The sequence below is a fragment of the Dermacentor silvarum genome, unplaced genomic scaffold (genome assembly GCF_013339745.2).
Source record: "Dermacentor silvarum isolate Dsil-2018 unplaced genomic scaffold, BIME_Dsil_1.4 Seq374, whole genome shotgun sequence".
Taxonomy (NCBI): domain Eukaryota; kingdom Metazoa; phylum Arthropoda; class Arachnida; order Ixodida; family Ixodidae; genus Dermacentor; species Dermacentor silvarum.
The window spans coordinates 12,125-32,577 of record NW_023606133.1 but is presented as its reverse complement, the minus strand read 5'-3'; the positions used below and the strand labels follow the sequence as shown (position 1 = coordinate 32,577).

At 44.8% G+C, this 20,453-nt stretch overlaps 1 long non-coding RNA gene across 1 annotated transcript; it reads left to right on the top strand.

The window, feature by feature from the left end:
* Positions 1-16,033: 16,033 nt before the first annotated feature.
* On the top strand, positions 16,034-19,425 carry LOC125941817 (uncharacterized). Its single transcript, XR_007464632.1, has 2 exons — positions 16,034-16,162; positions 19,175-19,425. It is a non-coding gene; the product is annotated as an uncharacterized LOC125941817 (long non-coding RNA).
* Positions 19,426-20,453: the final 1,028 nt, after the last annotated feature.

The following is a 20,453-nucleotide window of genomic DNA, read 5'->3' as shown; positions in this document are numbered from 1 at the left end:
AACAGTTTGTAAATTGATAAATTCCTGGAAAATAATTGTCAGATACCGCGCACAGTATTCGAGTATCTCTTTAGGAACGTGCTTGAATGTTATCTGGTCCTGCACTTTTTCGGTATCAATATTTAACAAGAGGTTGTGAACTCCGCTGAACGTTATCTGTAGTTTTGGACAATATGCTGACGCACTATCACAATGCAAAATAGGGATAATGCCGTTATCGTGAAAAACTCAAATTTAAAATAAGTATTGAAGACTTCAGAGATCATGGCAGCATTAGAGCACGACTGTCCATACCGAATTTGGGTTGGACATAGGAGGAACAACTGCTTTCCAGAATTTGGATGGGTTTTATTTAGGAATGCCGTCAGATTTTGTTGAAGTAGCAGCTCTAGTATTCTGCGTTTTAGTCTAAAGAATGTTTTGAAGTGATGTTAGCATTGAGTGTTGTCGGACTTGCTCAGTACGGGAGCTAGGGTGAAAGCGCTTTATCCGGCAAATCAACTGTATAATCTCTCTAGCATACCATGGCGGTTCGGGTTTCACTTTACCATTTTTTGCATACAAACTTAGATATGCACTCTTTGACAATGTTGTGGAACATTTCAACAGCATTCGTCTGTTCTTATGCCACCCTTAGCAACTAGTGTTAGTCGAATGCTTGACGACGACGAAAAGCAGTCCTTGTATTGCTGGAGGTGGCCCTTGGCTGTGTTGTTTATGCCTTGGAAGACTCGGATTAATATCGAAGGCTATTTAAATAACATGGACCATTATTGTATGTTCGGCTGGACCAGAGAGGACCAACGCATCACTGACTGCTTTAACGTCCTCCATGCATGCATCTTCTTGCCCTTGTTCAGGTGTTTTAATTACATCAGGTGTTTGAATCTCACCATTACATGCGCATTTCCTCCGAGCAAAGGCACGATTCCTCCTACGACACCTATTTCACGATACTGCTGCTGTTTGTCTCTCTCAATGATGCCTTCCATGTCTCTCGTGTCTTCTGTTCCGACTGGCACGAGCTGGAATAGTGCTTTTTCTTCCTGCACGCTCAAGGTCTGGCTACTCAGACTCCTATTAAGTGGTGTCGCTTGCTTTGTTGACAACATTATTGACTTGGATCGTAAGTACATGGTTGCGCTGTGTTTGCTTATGAAACTTATGCCGAGGATTACATCCCGTGAGGATTGTGGCAAGATAGCCAACGTCGCAGAGTAAGTCTGGGTACGCAATGTAACCCTCGCTGCGCGTATTCCAGTCGGCGTTATCAGGTTTCCTCCAGCTGTCCGCATAGGCGCGCCTTCCCATGCAGTCTTAACTTTCGTTAACTTGAAGCGAAGCCTTCACTCGTGACGGAGTAGTCGGCTATTGTGTCGACTAAAGCGGTGACTTTGTGGCCGTCGAGAGGCACGTCGAAGTGGGTGGTTCTTCGTCTTGCGCTACGGTTAGGTTGCAGCTTCAGATCACGGCTGCGTCGCATTGTCCCATTGTTGTTACGTGTCGTTGTCAGGTCTTCGGTAGGTGGCATAATCTTCGGCTTCGTCTTGATGGCGGCGTGTCATTGCTACGTCGTCGAGAAGAATGTTGAATCATCGTCGTCAGCGGCGAAGGATCTTCGGCATTTCGACGAATAGCAATCGCACCTCCATCGGCTGTTGCTTTTAGTTTTCCGGATGCGGGCTAACTGACCGCCCTGGGTTGGGGCAGTGTACAATGAGCCAGGCGACGGCAAACGAAAAGGTTGTCTCTGTTTATGTCTCTACTGCAGCCAGGTAGCGGGAAATGTTATGTGGTCGTTCGCCCAGCTGTGGACGCGGCGCATTGACGGCGAACCCACATAGACTCACCTCACGGAATGGGCACCGGCGGTACAGGAGGCCTGCTTTTGCGCACTGATAGCAGAGAGGACCATGGTCGGGACTGTGCCAAAGTTCAGCCTTTCTCGGAATGCTGCGCAGGCGACGGGTGGTCATGCTGGTGGTGGCGGACAACGGAACTGCGGCATTACCAGGTCCTGGCATGGGCGTGAACGTGACGGCGAGCGACGGCGCCGTGGGTCATCGCATCCGGCTGCCGCGATTCAGGCTTTCCAACTGGCTTCTGGATCTCCTCTCGGACGATGTCAGCAACTGAGGCTACTTGAGGCAGCGTCCAAATGAATATCCTGCGCAGAGCTTCGCGTACAGGGCTCTTTTGGTCTCTCGGAGCTAGTCAGAGCCTATAAAGCTTGAATTTCTCTCTTCGGTGAAAGCACCACGCGGTTATAGGGCCGACTGCGCATTTCCAGCATCCTTTCCATGCCCGTGGCTTCCCGCGGAAATTCTGCGACGGTCCCGGGTAGATTGAGAATAAACGCGGCAAAGAGTTCTTGCTTCAGACCACGAATGAGAAAACGAACGTTGTCGCCCTCAGACATTTTGGGGCCGGCATGGCGGGAAAGGCGGGTCATCTCTTCCGCCAATGTGGTAGTGCTCTCATTGGGCAGTTATGTCGGACTTCTAGCAAGGCTTCGGCCCTTTCTTTCCGCACGACACTCGTGAAGGTGTTCCAGAATGTGTAGCGAAATGGGTCCCATGTGGTCAGGGTTGACTCTCTCGATTCTCAAACCATGTCCGAGCGGCGTCCTCCAATGAAAAGTTGACATGGCGCAGCTTGTCGTCGTAGTTTCAATTGTTGAACGTTGCGACCCTTTCGTACGTTTCCAGCCAGCATTCCGAGGATTCGAACGATGGTCCGCGGAAGGTTGTTTGCTCCTGGGCTGTTGCAGAACGATGGGGGACGCTGGGGCTGTCGTTGTGGCTGTCGACTTGGCCTTGAATAATGGTCGTTTCATAAAGACGACCATATTCCTTTAGCAATCCTTTCAGCCTGCGGCTAGCTCACTGATCCGTGGTGACGTTGGTGCAGTCTTTGCGGTTAGAGCGTTGATCACGGCTTTGCGGGGGAGTCCAGTACATGCACCCAGTAGCACCTCCACCAGATGTCACGTCCTGGTGAGGGTGAAGAACGCAGCATAGGAAAACAGTGAATCAGGAAACTAACATTTTATTGGGTGAACCTATGCCTAGAAATGCAAGTGACACTCGAAGCACAGCGATAGCGGCGAGCACTGTGGCGATTGTCAAACTCTGACCAGCAGGTCAAGCGCATCTGCTTTTATGCATTACTCGCCGAAGGTTCCAGCGTAATTGCTGGTGCCCACGTGTCTTCCAGAGAGTACTACGCAATTCGCGTAGTAGCGCATGTAATCAGTTAGCTGAAGGGTTGGTGACAAGAGACAGTGGGTAGAGCCATCGATAACATGCGATAAACTTTCCATGCATGCAGGCGCTGCCTGCGAGGAACGATAACGTTTTAACATTTGTTAGCCGATGAACAGCGATCACCGGAGAAAGATAAACAAGCACACGTGTCACTGTTAGCAACTTATTTCTATCATTGATTCTAGAAATACACTTATCTTCGCAGAGGGACCCCGAGTATTGGAGCATGTGCGAACTATTTTGCTCAAAATTCCTAAATTGAGCAGAATGAGCTTGCCGCAATCCTGCGGAAATAAGAAATAGTGAACTGGGAATGTGAGCACGTTACTGCAGAATGAGAAAATGTCGAGAAACAGACTGTTCTGCAGCAGGGAAGCTTAAATTCATACATTTGTTCTTGTCCAAAATAATAATACAAAGAGGTAATGTGAAATTTCCAAAGCTATTGTGTATGGTTTACAAAATGTCAAAATCAACTTTTTCCATCTGATTGCAGTTCCAAGAATTATTTCAACATCTTACGTGATTCTCGATAATCTGGTGCCCTCGCTGGTGCACTTAAGCCCGCGACAAGCTGTCGATTTCGAGGCCAACCAAAACAATGAAATGCGGTAGCACCTTAATTATTCAATGCGTAAGCATTTTGGCGAGAACCCCAACAAAAACTCTCCGTTCCGTGACCCCTTATATCTGAAAGAAAAACCCATAATTCGTCAAGTTAACACGTATCATCGTTATAATGATCTAATAATAATGATTGGTAGCGCTCAAAGAAAAAAAACTGGCGACGTCGCCATGTCAAGGTCGCAAAAAAGGAAAATGAAGACGTTAATACATGTAATGATTAAAATAATGCAATAGCACATAATTGGTAGCGGTAAAATAAATGACGTTGCCGTCACCGCATCAAGGTTGTAACAGAAAGGGGAAATAAAAAAGCTCTGGTGTAAAACAAAAACCCGGTTGTGATGGCGTTTCACATCAGTTAATACGATATGGCTGCAAACTAAATGCATAATTGGTCAAGTTAACACACGTAATGGTTATAATATTGTAAAAGTAGATAATTGGCAGCGATGGCTAGAGTTGCATAACCTAGCTAAAGAAACTCGCAGTTTCGCCCAAAAGCCTAAGCACTGATTGCGATAGCAAATTAGTAAAGAGCTATACGAAGCAAAGATAGTAGTTTGATGGGCCATATAAATTGTACACATTCGCTTACTAGCTAAATAGACAAGGACGGTGTCACGCGCGCACAGTTAAACCTGAACGCATCTCGCTCAATGACCGCGAAAACTGGCTGTGAAAACGTCGGAGTGAGCGTTGAGCAGCCCTTGAGCAGCAGCAGCGGGCAAATTGACCTTCGCGCTGTCTCTCGTCTCACTTCAACGCGAACTAAACGTCGAAAGCACAGCGTATACGAAGCTACCGGCACTCGGCGCATGCACTTTGTCCCCATCGCAGATCGCTTTCAAGATGAGGCCCGCGCGGGCGCGCACTTCGCCCACATCGCCGATCGCCATCGTCGTGCCTCGCGCGCGATAGAAGACCGCGCGCTTGCGGCCTGCCTTCCTCCCTCGCGTGCGCTACATTGAGCCGCCATTGCTGGTTCACCCTCGCAGGCTATCACTTGCACGCACGGCGCGCGGCGACGATTTTATCGCCGTTGGACTTTATGCGGAACCTCACAACTACGGCGACGACGACGGCGAGGCCAACGACAGAAATGCGCTTGGAGTGTCCATATAATTCGGAACACTAAGTAAGCAAAATCGAAGCAGCAGCTGATTCAAGGAATTCTTACGCATTAAAAGCCAATTCTCAGAATTTCAGCAACACTTTTTTTATGCCAGTAAGGCATGAAATATACTCATAATAGCAGTCGATGCGTCCAAACTCCTCTTTCCTGGACGTTTTTGTTTGATCCACTGAAACGTTTGAGCGCAATAATTTTGGAGCTCGTCTAGTAAATCTGCACAATCAAGACATGGTTGGCTACACGTGGCTGTCCAAACACCGAATATGAACATATTTAAGCAACACTTGGATTCATTCAGCACCACTGCAAAAGGCTGGACCTCAGTGCATCGGCCATTCACTTCTTTATCTCTTTCGCACCTTGCAAGTGCGTTCCATAATCTCTATTTCAGTGTTGTAGATAAGAAGGCGAAAGAGTCAAAATACCGGGAGCAGAAAAGGTGATGTAAAATATCGTTGTCATCCCATTTTATCAGGAAGTGCTGCGCGCTCAGTGCTATGTGGCCAAGATCTCAGCCAATAGTGGTAGGGATTTTTCGCGGCGTCGTCCTCACGGAAAAGAAAAACCTTGAGCAATTGAAGCGAAATCTGCATACATTATTTGGTATCACGCATACAACATATAACACAGCATTCGTTTCAGTAAAGAACAAGCCCGTAACAAGCATCCAAGTGACATAATTGATGATAAGGCGCTCCTCCTAACAATGCGAAGCTCGTAGCGCCCCGCAAACGCTTCCCGGAAACGATTACTGTTGCGCAAGCTGCCGCGGCGATGGCAGCTTGCGACGTGGGGAGTGACACTGAGTAGCACTGACAATTTGGCGAGTTGGTACAGATGCATGGCTTCAGAACGGCGCAACAAGGAAGACGAAAAGACGAAAGATTACACGAACATAACTTAGAGTGACGTCACTAGCCTTTCCTATATAAAAGAACCAGCCTAGCAACTGATTTCATGTTGTCGCAGCTCCGCTATGGGTAGACAACGCACAGTTAGGACTCCCGATGAGCAAGCCTGAACACGAGGAGTGGCAAAGGGTAACGGCAATGCGACTAGCGGCCCTGTGCTGACAAAATGGATGAACTTCGTTCCCAAGAGGCCCAGTGCAAACGCCAAGTCAGGGGGGCCCGAGTATTCTTGTTCAAGGAGTTCAGCACAAGTGACAAGCCAGGCAGGATGAGGATGTCCGCGCCAGGGAAGCCGAGCGCAAGCGTTTCATACCCGCATCATAAGTTCTAGTAGCGGTTTTCAATAGCTTCGCTGGACATCCAATATCGTAGTGCCAGCATGGCGAGTCATTTTTTCCTTTAAACTGCATCGCACTGCCGCTTCGACACTTGACTGCTAAAATGAATGTCTATGGGCTGACCTTGCAAACTGAACCAAAAATTTGCAAGTTTTATGATATAGATGAAATTCTAAGTAAGCCCGAAGCTTTATGCACACACGTTGCCTTTTGACGTCCGCCATCTGAGAGCCGATGCAGATGGCGACCTACGCTCAAATAGAGGATAGCAGTGGAGCAGACAAAATTTCACACAAGGACGCCGCTTCGTCAACAGCAGTCTGCCAAGCAGCGTCATTACGTAAACATTTGTCTAGCTGAGACTGTATAGTGCGAGTACATGTACGCGTTAGTATCAGCTGCCTTTTCCGAATCGTAAAAAATTTTTTGCTGCTTTTAGGCTAACCTTCTTATATTACAAATTCATCTAAAATGGAGGAATACCATACATAGCAATAAACACCGTCGTCATATACCATAAACATGCCTCGAAAGCTCTACAAACAGCCTCATAGTGTTGAGCAACCCTTTAACATTTCGCAAATCATGACGAAAATTGCCATAATGTGTTCCCCAAGTACGAAGAAAGCAAAGGAGCCATTCTCCTCTCTTTCTTTCATTTATGTAACTCTGCACAACCTACTCATCAATTAGGGAATACGCGGCGATTTCAAGCTAATAACATTAGCTTAAAAGACTTTAAAAGTACCGGCTTTGTTTTTGCATCAAACAGGGCATGCCCGGGGGGACATCTCAAAGCGAAGTATCACTTCTTTCATACGGGTTCCATTTTTAGTCTCTAAAACAATGCACAGGGAACAATGACAGGAGTAAGAGTTGTTTCTCGCTCTCATTCGTCCTTGAAGAAAAAATAGGCAACCCCTCTGTCAGGGGTCTGGGGTCTATTTATTATTGCATGTGAACCTGCACGCAGAATTCTCTGAAACCTGTATCGATGGCTGCTATCCAGTATATGTTAACTGCTTTGTACATTATGATCGGTAAGCTGGTGCAGAACTCTTCTGCTTTATTTCGTATCAAACTAGAAATTTTCTTTCCTGAACACCGTTCTTCAACGCCTCGTTCGGGACAGGACGCCCGCATTTTACCTTCTGCATATGCCTAAAATCTCGAGCTTAAACGAGAAGCTGATTGCCACCGGGTCTTTTCGACGTTAACGCTAAAGATTTACCGTAGAACTGCTGCAAGTGGGGCGAGTCGAAATGAATTGACTGCAACTAATGCGCAACGCAGACGAGAACAGGAGTAGTGAAATAATGGCAAAAACGCAACGCTATCACAACAAAAGGAACGTTTTGGCACAGGCGCCACCTTTAAAAAAACGAAAATTACAGTCACGTGACATTACGGCAAAGCAAACATCTCCGGGACATCACATATGCCCGACGAATAATCACGATGCGGTAAAGAAACGACTGTTAGGAGGTTAAGATCAACTTAAAAAGGCAACTTTTTTGGTCATGGCAATAGATTGCTGGCTCACGCATTCGTAACCTCTTTTGTGATTGTGGAATTCTTCCATAATTTCTCTGTATCTTTATTTTTATGTCTAAGCAGAATGCTATTTTTTCATATGTCGCACTGTACTTAAATGACAAGCAGTGTTGACCTAAATGGGAATAGCGGCGCGTGACTAGTCGCGGGCTCTTATTGCATGCCTTCGCGGGCTTCTTTCAGGCTTGGAAAAAAAGCAACAGAAAACTGTGTCAGGAATACTTGAGGATCATGTACACTTTTCTCATTAGCACTTTTGCTCTGAACATAATATTTATTGAAGTTGAACAATTCATAGCTAATAATGTAATCAAGCGAAAAACGAAGGCCTGACTTCCTCCAAGCAATGGCCAACAACTTTACCAGCTACGTGGCACTTACATATTTCTAAATTTGCAAACAATTTACCTGAGGCACTTGGTATATAATAATGATGCTGTGAAGTAACGGCTGCATGTATTGAAATAATATGACCTCATGAGTGCGTGATCTAATATTTTGTTTCTAGAGCCCGTAGCTGCCCTTAACTGAAGAATGTTTTTTGTTCTCTCGATGTGGTAAATCTTGCACAGTAAATAATTACAAGAATAACTGTGGTTATAAGCTTTACTGACAACAAAATTCATTTTTGCCTTTTTAACGAAAGACATGATCTCCTTCATTATAAAGAATTTAGTTATTAGGTATAACACTTGCTCCTGGTCTTAACGGGCGGGAACACATGCCCCATACTTATTCAGGCGCTACGCGAAGCGGGTTACTTTAAACGAACAATGAAATATTTCACCAGAGAATGTCATTTAACCTTATAGAAAACTTCAGTCACGTCAGTTATTGAAGGTTTATTTAGTTACATATTTGTCTATTTATTGTACATATTGTATCCCGGTTAGGCTATAGCAGCAGTGAACATTCAGACACACACACACGCATTGAATCCTAAGGATGCGAAAAGAACTGAAACCACACAGCGTACTAAATTAATACAAAATAAAAATGCAAGCCACGAAACAAACTTGACTAAGAACAATGTAATACGCGTAAGCTGCCTCGTCGTACATTTCCTTTGCTACGCTAGAAAGTTTACAAATTCTGACAGTGAAAATCACCGAGTTGTACCAGGTAATGAATTGCACTGATCGACTGTGCCTGCAAAAACATTGATTGATCCCTCCTTTAGAGGAATTGGTCATAACTATGAAGTGAAACGTGTATTCTAAGAAACGTGTATTCTAAGAAGCTGCAAATTCACGAATACATGTCCATAAATGTGCACAAACTTTCAATAATTAGTTTCGCGAGAAAGCCAAAGCAAAAAATTGCTGACTCTCCCGTAATCGCGAGTAGATGCAAGCATGAAATGGCTACCATATATGGCGTCTCTCGCTGCCTGCCTGTGGTGCCGCCACCTTCAACCGCGTTTCCTCTTGCAACAATCCGACGCGCTCAGCTTGTGCCGCCACTTTTGTTCTTGTCGCATCAAAGTGGTCGGCTGCATATGAGCGGCCTGAGGTCTCCTGTATCTGCCTTTTGAACATCGCCATTCGAAATGACAAATAAAACTTATGCGTAATAGAAGTTACAGTTTCAGTGACATTGCGAAGAACATTAGGAAGAACTCAGAAACAATATGTTGGTAACTGTTTGGAAAGTAACTAGCCTATGTAATGCGTTCCAGTACAAGGGTACCACATTTGTTAAGTTTTGACTGGTTTCCCGGATGATCTCGTTTTGTTCTCGCAACTTGTGTGTGCTTCGGGTGTCATTCATTAATCCGAGGCTGACATTTATGATTTTGCATGTACACTGTCGTAGTGTTTTTGATGTGTGGCAAAGTCAATGTCATGCAGACGCAATTTACTATTTTGTTTGCTCATCTGTTCTCTTTACATCAAGTACGATGTATTGCATGTGTGGTACGTTTATTGTACTCTACGTTCATACAACAGTTGTGCGCGTGCCTACGGGTAAATAAATTTTCTTGTCAACTTGCCGGCATGTTCTCGTTTTGAGTGCCCGGATAACGACTCTGGCTTTTGGTTCAAGGTCGCCGACAACGGGACCTAAAAACAATTCATGCTAAAAAGCAGCGAAAGCAAGCACGCGACGCCTATGCTGCTGTGTAGTGTTAGCAGCACTCCGAAGTCTACCAGGCGCCATAACGCCGTGTTTAGTGCTCCGGCGGCAAAGCACTCGTGCATCTGTGCATATGATCAAAGGCGAGTAGACGCACGAAAACAGCGTCATCGAGTGCGAGTGGTGATGACGCTCATTGGGGATCACCTTGGAAAAAGTGCAAGCAAGGCGCCAGCAAAGGCGTCAACAGTAGACGTAGATTAAATTTGACCGCCAGACACTTCCAAGCACTACCATCTTTACTACCGTTATAGGTGCCGATGGCCATGTTTTTGATGTAATTCACTTATAACACAAATTATCCGTAAACATCCTCATTGACAGAAATATACGTCATCAGGAAAACAATTCCTTTAATTTGTCCCCCCGTGTCAATTCCTCTCGCGTGTCAGAATTGTTTCCTGTAACCTAAGTAAGGAACTTGCTTCAAAAAGAACCGTTCTATTTAGAGTGTAAATTGGTTCACAAGGCACTGATTCTGCATAACCGCACCACGTCTGGCGACGCCACAGCTGCATGTGCTTTTATGGCTTCAAATATCTTGAGTATTTCGTCCTCATTGTTATTTGTGGCAAAGTGGACGAATTTGTACTTCTGTCCTAAATCCAACTCTCCATACTACGCGTTTCCTTGCACTATTTGCGGTTAATCACGTTGTCTGATTCAATATTACGCGTTTTTAAGCCGCTTGTATTGAGTATGTTTCAAGCGTATAGGCAGAGTTGTAGCAATTGAATGTGGGTCCGGCTTTAATATTTATAATGCTTCAGCAATCAGCAAAGCTGTGATTTTGTACCTTTCGATTTGTGTTGAGAGCAAAATATTAAAAGCGTATTCCATCTTCAGGCGTGCTACCTGACATCCACGCCTGGGGCACTCATCAGGGGCCGTGTAAACGCCACATTCTTAATGGCAAGGTAGGTTACTAAAATTTTTCACATTAGTATACGTACGAGAGAGGAGCGTTTGGAACACAAATACGCACCACATAGCTGGCTGTGTACAGTTCAAATTTTAGAGAATTCAAGCTTATTCGGTATTTCGGTGTGCGCACCAGATTACCGGACGCTGGTAGTGACTTCTTGTGGCGCTTATGCCTTATGTAGTATTTTTCGACGAGTGTTCCTGTCGAAAAAACATTAAAAAAGACAACGTGTTCACGATTACGCCACTGCCGGAAATGGACACCAGCAGCGAAGAAAAATAGACCTAGTTACTGCAATATTAGCTCTGTGTTTATCTAGTTGAGCTTTACAACACCAGGTTGCGCCACCAATCCAGCCACTTACACTGGTAACCCGGTTCTCCGTTGCCTATACCGGAATACTGTGCACGATGAAACTCTATAATGTTGGTGTCTTTCGGTTTCAACCGGAATAAAAAGAATCGCAAGTCATAAGCTGAATTTTCTCTCCCTAATTCCCGTTTTAACCCAGGAAAGTCAGTAAAAGCAAATTTACCAGAGAGCGGGCAGTCAACAACGGGCAGCCAACACCGATTCACGAAGCTTAGAAGATGCTAAGGTCAACTGCCGCCCAGAAACTCTTTACTTCATTCTTGCTTACGTTCATTTTGCCTTTCACTGCCCCGAAAACGAGAGGCGGGGAGGAGAGGTACAAAGAAGGGGCAAGGCGAGTGCTGTTCCAGGTCCTTGCTGTATCTACCTGGTCGGTTTGAAGCGAAGCTTCCTATGCGAACGATCCCGGACGTCACTGCTGCTGCTGTCTTGCCAGATAGCCTTCACGCTCGACAGCAGACTTATAACGATACGGTTGTATGTAGGCGTCGGTTCATTTATACCGCCGCTAGAGATGTACGAGAGATTGATTCCGTTCCCTAAAGAGTTACACTGTAAAACAATAAATGGCACAGTCACCACAAAATATTATGCACCATGAAATTTGAAAAAAGGTTAATTATCCGCCGCCTCACACCTTGCTGGTATTTTCATTTCGGGCCTCGACTAGAATATGCTAACAGCATTGTCGTATTCAGTTTTACTGGCTACTGTGACAGGCTGCTCGAAAATGGAACGTTTCCTAGGATCCCATGGTCCGTAAACTTTTGTTGTTGACTGTACGTAAATGTTGTGAGCGCCTTCAGTTTCAAATGCCTTTATAACAAGCGATGCCTTCGGTGCCTTCTATTCAGGGGTTCGGCGCGTCTGCTCCGTCGGCGTTTGACCGAGTAAGATGGGACGGTCTTGAAAAACCTACCGATCGTAGCGATAGTGAAATCCTCGTTCGCGCGCGTCATGTGGGCTGCGTGGTGGATATCTTTAGGTCTTGCTGATTTTCCGGGCAGGCACACAACCATTATGCTGCAAAGCGCGTTGCAGAATATGAACAGTCTAATAGCATTCATTTTACCGCTTCATGAAAGATCCGCTTAACGTTGGTTTCAAATTTGCGCTGAGTGGAATATTTTTCAGCAGCAGTGGTTGTTGTTGGCGTGTACCGCAGACTTCCGTTGCACGCATGCAAAGCAAAATTACGTCATCGCATGAAATGGTGCAACCTGACCTGCCCGCTTCAGTCCAATCGGGTGGATGTTTCTAAACTGTCTGTCCCCATCGCGGCAAGTTAATGGTGTTGTTGACGCTTTATTTCACCTCGACAGAAAAGTGCAGGCGTTGTTTCGGCTGTCTTCTTGAGATTCGTTCTCGATATCGAGGAATGAAGGCGTAGCTGATTGTCACACATCATATACAGGCACATCGAGATGTCACTAGAGCGGAATGGTGGCGCCATCTTTCAGTGCTGCTGCAAAACGCGCATCGTCTCTGAGAAACACGCCGCTTGGTTATAGATGGCGCCGCTGTTCAGTTGCAGAGAAATCGGCATCCTTTGACACTACCCATACTTGCCACAGCCTAGGACTGGCTTTGCTTCATGTAGAATATGTCAGCGTAAATGCTCCCCTCGCTCTTGCATCAACGCTGGTACGAGTGAAATCGGTTTTACCGCAGCGGTGGTTTTTCACGAGTTATCTCACAATCTTGGCTTTCACGGAAATACGTGCTCGCCCGACATGGCTGAAAGCAGGACAGGACACACATATTAAGTCAAGATATGCGTATAGCCACTTAAACAACCGCTGCAGGCGCGCCAGTCACCGGCTCTGTCATACGGAATTACGCAATGAAACGACAAAATCAATTTAAATACATCGACCACAACAAACATGCACCTTCCAGCGCATCAATACTTATTAAATCACGCACGGTTGTCAACGCAAAAACTCACTGAACTGTCACTCTTCTGGACTAGAACACTGGGCAGGACCAGGGACTCCAGGGAGGACGTATGATATTTCTTCGTAGCATGTCTGATGCATTTTCCTCCATGGTTCTGCGCTCTGTAAGAGACCGCAATATGGGCGCCGCTGAACAATGCGGGAATCGTCAGTCTGCATGTGGTGAGTAGCGGCGGTAGTCGTACTGAGGACGAGCGAATTGACATCGAACCAGGAGCGGTCTTTGTTCAATACGTCTAAGAGATATTGGCGCTGGGCAGGTGTCAGGTCAGGGCTTATGGTTGCCGACAATGGTATGGAGGAGGCTCTGCTTGGCGGCGATCTTGAATTTGATGGCACTAGCTGTCAAAAGGGCGTCAATACTTTTATTCTTTCTGCCTTTATATAGCAACTATTTTCTCCCGTTTGCAAGCACAGACTTTTCCCTCCAAGATAGCACTTGCTTTTGCGTAACCGAGTTGCTGGTAGCATTCGTCGCCAAACGTCAACTAGATCTTTGAGACGCAAGTGCTGTTGATTTAGACCTTTACGGAATTTCATGCTTTATACGCTGTGGTCGGGGTGGCACTGTGTCGTGTCTGTGGACGGTATCCGCTGCGCGTCTCTTCTCGCGTGGCGCTGGAATGCACCCTTCTTAGTAGATTTCGGAGCCATATATTGGTAATCACTTGTGACTATTTTCGCGGTTTTTATATGGGACTTGGTGATTGCCGCGTCTGCAGTTACACAGTATTGCTCAGAAATAGTAGCTGTAATTTTTTTCACTGCTTTTTGTAGGACCTCACGACCTCCATCTTCTTCTTTCTGGGGTTTAACGTGACAAAACCAGTTCTGATTATGAGGCACGCCGTAGTGGAGGGCTCCGGCATAATTGTGACCACCTAGCGTTCTTTAACGTGTACTACAACGCAAGCACACGGGTGTTTTTGCATTTCGCCTCCATCGAAATGCGGCGCCGCGGCCGCGATCTCAAGACCTCTATATTGTTACAAATGAAGTCTAAGTTGGTGTGGGAAGAAATTGTTATATTACAAAGAAGTTCAAGTTCAAGTTCATTTATTTACCACATACATGGAGTTTCACGTAAGTGATTCGGACGAGGGAAAAAAAGCTGCATTAAAAACAGCTTGACTAGCCCCACGTCCCCGGTTCACTATGGCAGCATGGCCAGTGAATGAAAAGTACTTTTCAACATCGGTGTCAAATGAGAACACACATGATATCCACAGAAAATATTTACAAAAAGTGAAATTTAACTATCAACCTATTTAACGCAGCATGCTTAAAACAGAAGTGTTACAGAGTGCGCGAACATTTTCATAAGAAATCTTGAATTTATTTAATGTCTTCGGCAAGCAATAACCTAATGTTTGAAAGCCATAGTTTGTGCGCAACCGTGGCACATACCATTGTTCCGAGTGTCTGTTTTGGTGCGAAGAAGGATTTAGTTGTAAGTTAGCTACACTGTGTATATAATCGCGAGTTTTCACAATATCACATCTAAAGGAAAGTAATAAAGTGTATTCATATAGCACGTTCAATTTAATTACTATATATTTAACAAATAGTTCTAAAGTGTGCATTATATGGTAGGTTTGCAACAGAACGTAGGGCCTTTTTTTGTAGGATAACAAAATTATTTATGGATTGCTGTGTTCCGTTACCCCAAATTAAGTTACAATAACGTAGATGTGTTGACAAGAGTGCCGTAAATATCGAAAGCTTTTGAGGAACTGACAATATAAGCTGACATTTTCTCAGTACGCCCAAGACCTTGCAAAGTTTGTTTTGTAAAAGTTACGTATGGTGATCCCATTTCACATATTCGTGAAACATTACACCTAGAGATTTTGCCGTAGAAGAAAATTCAATTTTATTATTATTCAACATGAGATTATAAGAAAATGGGCTCATAAAGCGGGGATTTAGAGCGAAAAAGAACAGATGTAGTTTTTGAGCAGTTAATTTGTAAAGAATTGTTAAGTGTCCAGCCACATATTTATCTAATGTCATCTTTATCTAAGTTGTAATCTTAGTACTATAAGGGCAGTCTAGAATAAAGTTATCTTTACTTTTGACATTAGTTTTTAACAACAAAAGGAGAAGAAGAAGAACTTAAACTTTATTATCAAATCAATAAGATTTGAGTCCGGCGTATTTTTGTGGGTCTGGGCACTCGCCGCGGACGCGGTTCCGAGACCTTGACTCGAAGCGGCTTCCTCGGCTCGCTGGCTGTACAAAAGGAGAACAATTGCGTATAAGCTTGTGAAAACTTTGAAGTGACTGCTTCTGCTATAGAGGGCATTATTTGATGCACAACTAAAGCAACAGATTGTTATGATTTCATAGGAGGTAACGCGAAACGCTCAGTGGCAAATGCTGTCAAAAAAATGAGACAATTTCAGTACACTACTCCAACGCGTAAAGCATTTCAGTGAGCCTTCACTAACCCATGCAGAGTATTAATTGTAATCAAACGCCAATTTTTCTACATTCTCGAAGAATGCCTTCAATTTACCTGAGTACACGTTCCGGAAACAAATATTTAAGCAAAATGCGTAGAAATTTTCTCCGCGGCATTCCCGTTTCATCATCTGTCCATCTGTCGGGATTGCTGGGTTTAAAAATAAAGTTTCAAGCACAAAAGAAGATATAGGCATGGTATTAATGTTTAATTTACACGTTTGAATAGTGAATTCTTAACATCTCAAAAAGCATTCATTTTCCGTAAATCCAGACCCCTCGTCACTCCACTCGTCTGGCCTTACTAATTACCGATCTAGCCGGACACCGATTACGGCTTCTTGTGCAGGCAAATCTGTAAAGGTATCCTCTCTATCTGCATGTCAGGTGACTGCTTGCGCATTTCCATGCTACATGCCTCCAGCTACCGAACATCACCACTTGGTCCTTCTTAATGAGCAAGATGGAACACCATGCATGGTAAGGTTGCTACTTCAAATTACGAATTGGTAAAAATTTGTATCAAGGAAACAGAACGAACTATCTAACCAATTCGGATATGTGCTGCATACTAGAAGCATGCGTTCATTAATAAATTGTGCTTTCTAAGATAATCAAGTTCACCAAGCTCAGATCAGCCAGTGTGCGCAAACTCTTGGTCATATTTCAAAAGCATTGCAGGCACTTTTCAAGGTATTCAGGCAACGTAAGCCAATTGAATGATTACCACCGTATGCAATAAACACGGGTAATGGGGATCATGAGGGTTTTAAATAAGAAAGCAGGAGTACAGAATAGGAAGCTAGAAAAAGTGGTGATGTGCAGATGCTAATGTTGCCACCTCATATTGATAAGGGCAGTAGAGAACACGTTTGTCTCCGGGTGGAAAGCGGTGGAGATCTTATACTGCGTACAGCCCGAGTGCAGATTGTCAGGCACTCTGGACAATTACCAGCCTCCGTCAGTTACTGCCGAGAAGCACTGTGTTTGACAGCGCTTCTCGGCAGTAACTGGTTACATTAGTAGTAAAACACTTGCTGTGGTACGTAGTGCCTGTGGCTACAGCAAGCGCATATGCCGCACGTAGGAGCAACAGGTCATTGTCCGGACCGCGCTCCTGACTTGCAATATTGGATGCATGTGCGGTTCTACCAGCTCTTGCTTGACTTTATGCACGAAGCAAACTTGTTCGTATACGTGTGGCGCCATATTGCATTTATTTAATAAGTTATGCTTAAGGGCAACCTTCCAAAAAAAAGGTCGGCAACATTTGCTGCACAGCAAGTCTGGAGCCCTTTTGTAAACAATACCGCTTGCCATAGTATAGTTCCGACAGCCATCGAGAGCGCCAATTCCGCATCTATGTCGTTCAAAAACTGCATGACTGCAGTCGCTGCGCAAACAGCTGACCGTCTCTACCAGCCGCGTTTGCGTTCCTTCAGTATGTGGCTCCTTCAAGAAAACTTGAGGTCTGGGCTACGGAGATGTACTTCATATCGAAGAGCATTGGTTTGCTGCTTTGTCTTGCTGCTACAATCTATTCCTTTAGGAAGAGGGCAGTCTACGACTATTTCTGGGACCTTTCAGTTTTTTTTTTCGACATAATAATTTGTGTATAGTACGCAGAACCAATTTAACGTGGTGGGTTCTCCCAGTTTTATTGAATTGGTGTGACACACAGGCGAGGCGGGTGCGGCTCAAAAAATGTGCCCTATAGCAAAGACCTAATGATGAAAAAACGTAGAATTGGAGATAATTTTTTTCTTTTGTGTGTGTGAAGAGGTGGGGGGTGCAATATTACGCACAATCAGTGTGTACACATGATTTTGAGATGGGGACTTTTGACGTTGCATGACAGATAAGTGCGCGGGGCATGAAAATTTTGAAACAAATGTCGAACACTAATGCTTGAAGCGAAAAAGAAAAATTGTGATAGCTTCACGTTATAGCGCCCCTGCATTCCATTAGCTGCCGCGGCTGCATTGTATTTTTGAGACTCAAAAACAAGAATCTACACTTGTCAGCATGCACGAGGACTTTGAGTGCCCGGAAAGACTTTGTCATTATTGGTTAGTTCGCTTTGTATATACTGTAGTCCGCAAAGTACGGAACAAGCGAAGGGCAAGTAAAGAAATGGAATGAATAGCTTATCGTGCACCAATGACGAATGCATGAGCCGCTAAGGCAAAAATGGAAACTTTCATCACCGCCTTCTCAATTATTGACTTGTACAAAGAACGATATTTTGGTAAAGCGTCATGTGCAAGAAATTAGAATTTCAAGATTTATGGCAGTCTACTTCCTACTGCTCACGTACAAATTGCACAATTGATAACACTGCTGCTTCAACGTATGCGGAAACGATAACTGATAGCTGACTTCGAAAAGCACATTCGATTTTATGCATTTTATTCTAACATTTACCATACCATGGACATACCATAGGCGGGTGTTAATAACACCCGCCTGAGTTCCTGGTTCGTATAAGTTTACGTCCACCGCAGGCCAAGTACCCATGACGTGTTGTAGCAGCCAAATTGCCCCTTGAAGATTTCCAATTCGGCGCATTCTCGACCATCGACCATTTCTCTGCGGTTCAGTGGACGCGTACCCGGTACACAAAAGGTCTACGGAACTTTCTCGATACTCATGTAATACCTCCACAGTCGGGTCTTTAAGGTACTAAAGCGAAAGGGAATGAGTAAATGGGTTGATTGAACGAAATGAATAGGGCCTATATTATGCATGGATTCCTTCATTCGATTGTAATAGTTTCTCTTCAATCAGCGTTCACGACCCACCGATTCTGGTGACAACGCAGATGGGAGCGGCATTCGCATTTACGTTTACTAAGCTCTAAAATGAAACAAATTATCGCTAGAATGGTTACTCACCCCTCCTCCTACACTTTTTTTCTGTCACATATGACACTTTCTTTTGTGACACCCAATCTGGCATCCCTTAAAACCTTTTGACCTAACCGACATTATTTTTTCGCCACAAAAAATGACACATTCGTTTGTGCCATATCGTGTTAAGGCTAAAACAATTAAGCTGATACTTGACGTTAAAACGCATACCGAAGCCTAAAAGGATACTTTCGCTTGCAGCTTCCTTGAAAGCTTTCATTACATGCGGACGTATCTGAAAACGTGTACGGGGCTTGGTCAAGGAATATGCATTATCCTGCGCGATCAGACACTAATACAATTGCAATATATGAAATACTATACTGCAATTTAAACTCGCCTTTACGTTTCTGCTTTCTTTGTGAGAACTTTTGTCGGTATACCGCAGCGTAGTCGACGGCTCAATCTATTCATGCGCGGATGGAAAGAATCTCTTAACTAGGAAACATTGTCAGCTAAAGAATTATATTTTTGTTATGCTGGTCGTCGTAGTGTTACAATGAAGAACCTAGAATAATCGTGCAATCGGTACTACCCGTACCGTTCACAAATTTATTGACTACTTTTTCGTCTTCTATTCCAGCATGGCTACTGCTTTAATGGTCAGTGCCTTACAGAAGAAGGTCATCATGGTCTCAAGCGCTGGAAGCGGTCTGTGAGGTCATTCGCAACGGGGTATGTTCTAGGAAGAACCGTGGGAAGAGCGCAAGGCCGTCGACTTAGTAGGCGGCGTGGATTGACGGGCCGGCGCTGAATCCGGTGACGCCGTCTCACTACTATTGCCTGAAAGATTATCAGGTATAATTAAACAGAGGTCGTCATCCGGTGTGAGAACCATTTGGTCTGCGTCAAGTCTGAGCCTTAGTGAAAATTGAGCAGCTGTTGGTTGCATATATACGTTTGTAAATTCACTTATACATAAGCATACTGGTAAACAGCACCGAAAATTACATTCCTTCTCCACGCGGCCTCCTGTCATGTAGTCCCAGCTGTATGCTGAACTGTATGTGCATTTTACCGTATCAGAAAGATTATAATGAAATCTATGAGCACTGCGGAATGAGAGCACATACAGGTAGGATGCCTTGTAATAAAGATGCACCGAAATAAACACATTCTTCACCTCCATGGACTGCGGAGCAGATCGATTGACTGATTTGTGGCATCTAGTGCCCCGAAGCAATAATAGACAGTGTAAGACAGCGCAAGAGTACACTCTCTGAACAGTGCGCATGTGCAGAATGCAACACGAACGGTACGTGGCCGCCACGTACGCACGCCTCCGATTCTTGCGCGCGTACACGTGGAGGGCCACGCATGCTGCTCTCGCTGATCTCGTTTGTTCGGGTCAGCGCGAGACTCGTTGTTTTCGCAAAATGGCGGTTACTTTGGTGTAGTCAGACTAGGGATCCGACTAGCAGGTTTGGATTGGCTTGGCTCGACTGTACACAACGCGCACTTTTCTTTTTTTCGCCGCAGCGGTTGGCCTATGGTTGGTCGGGATTTTTCGCGGCGTCGTCCACACGGGAAAAAAAGCCTTGTGCGATTGAACCTAAACGTGCATACCTTCTTTGGTATAACGCGTACATCATACAGCACAGCATTCTTTTCAATAAGAGCAAGCAGAAAATAAGCATCCAAACCACATATTCATGATAAGGCGCTCCTGGTAACAATGCGAAGCAGATGGCGGACCCGCATACGTTTCCCGGTAAATATTTCTGTGCGCAAGCTGCCGCGGCGACGGCAGCTTGCGACGGGGGATTGACGTCACTAACCTTTCGTATATTAAAGAACCACCCTAGCAACTGATTTCATTGTTGTTGCAGCACCCATATGGCTAGCACGCATAGCTATGACTT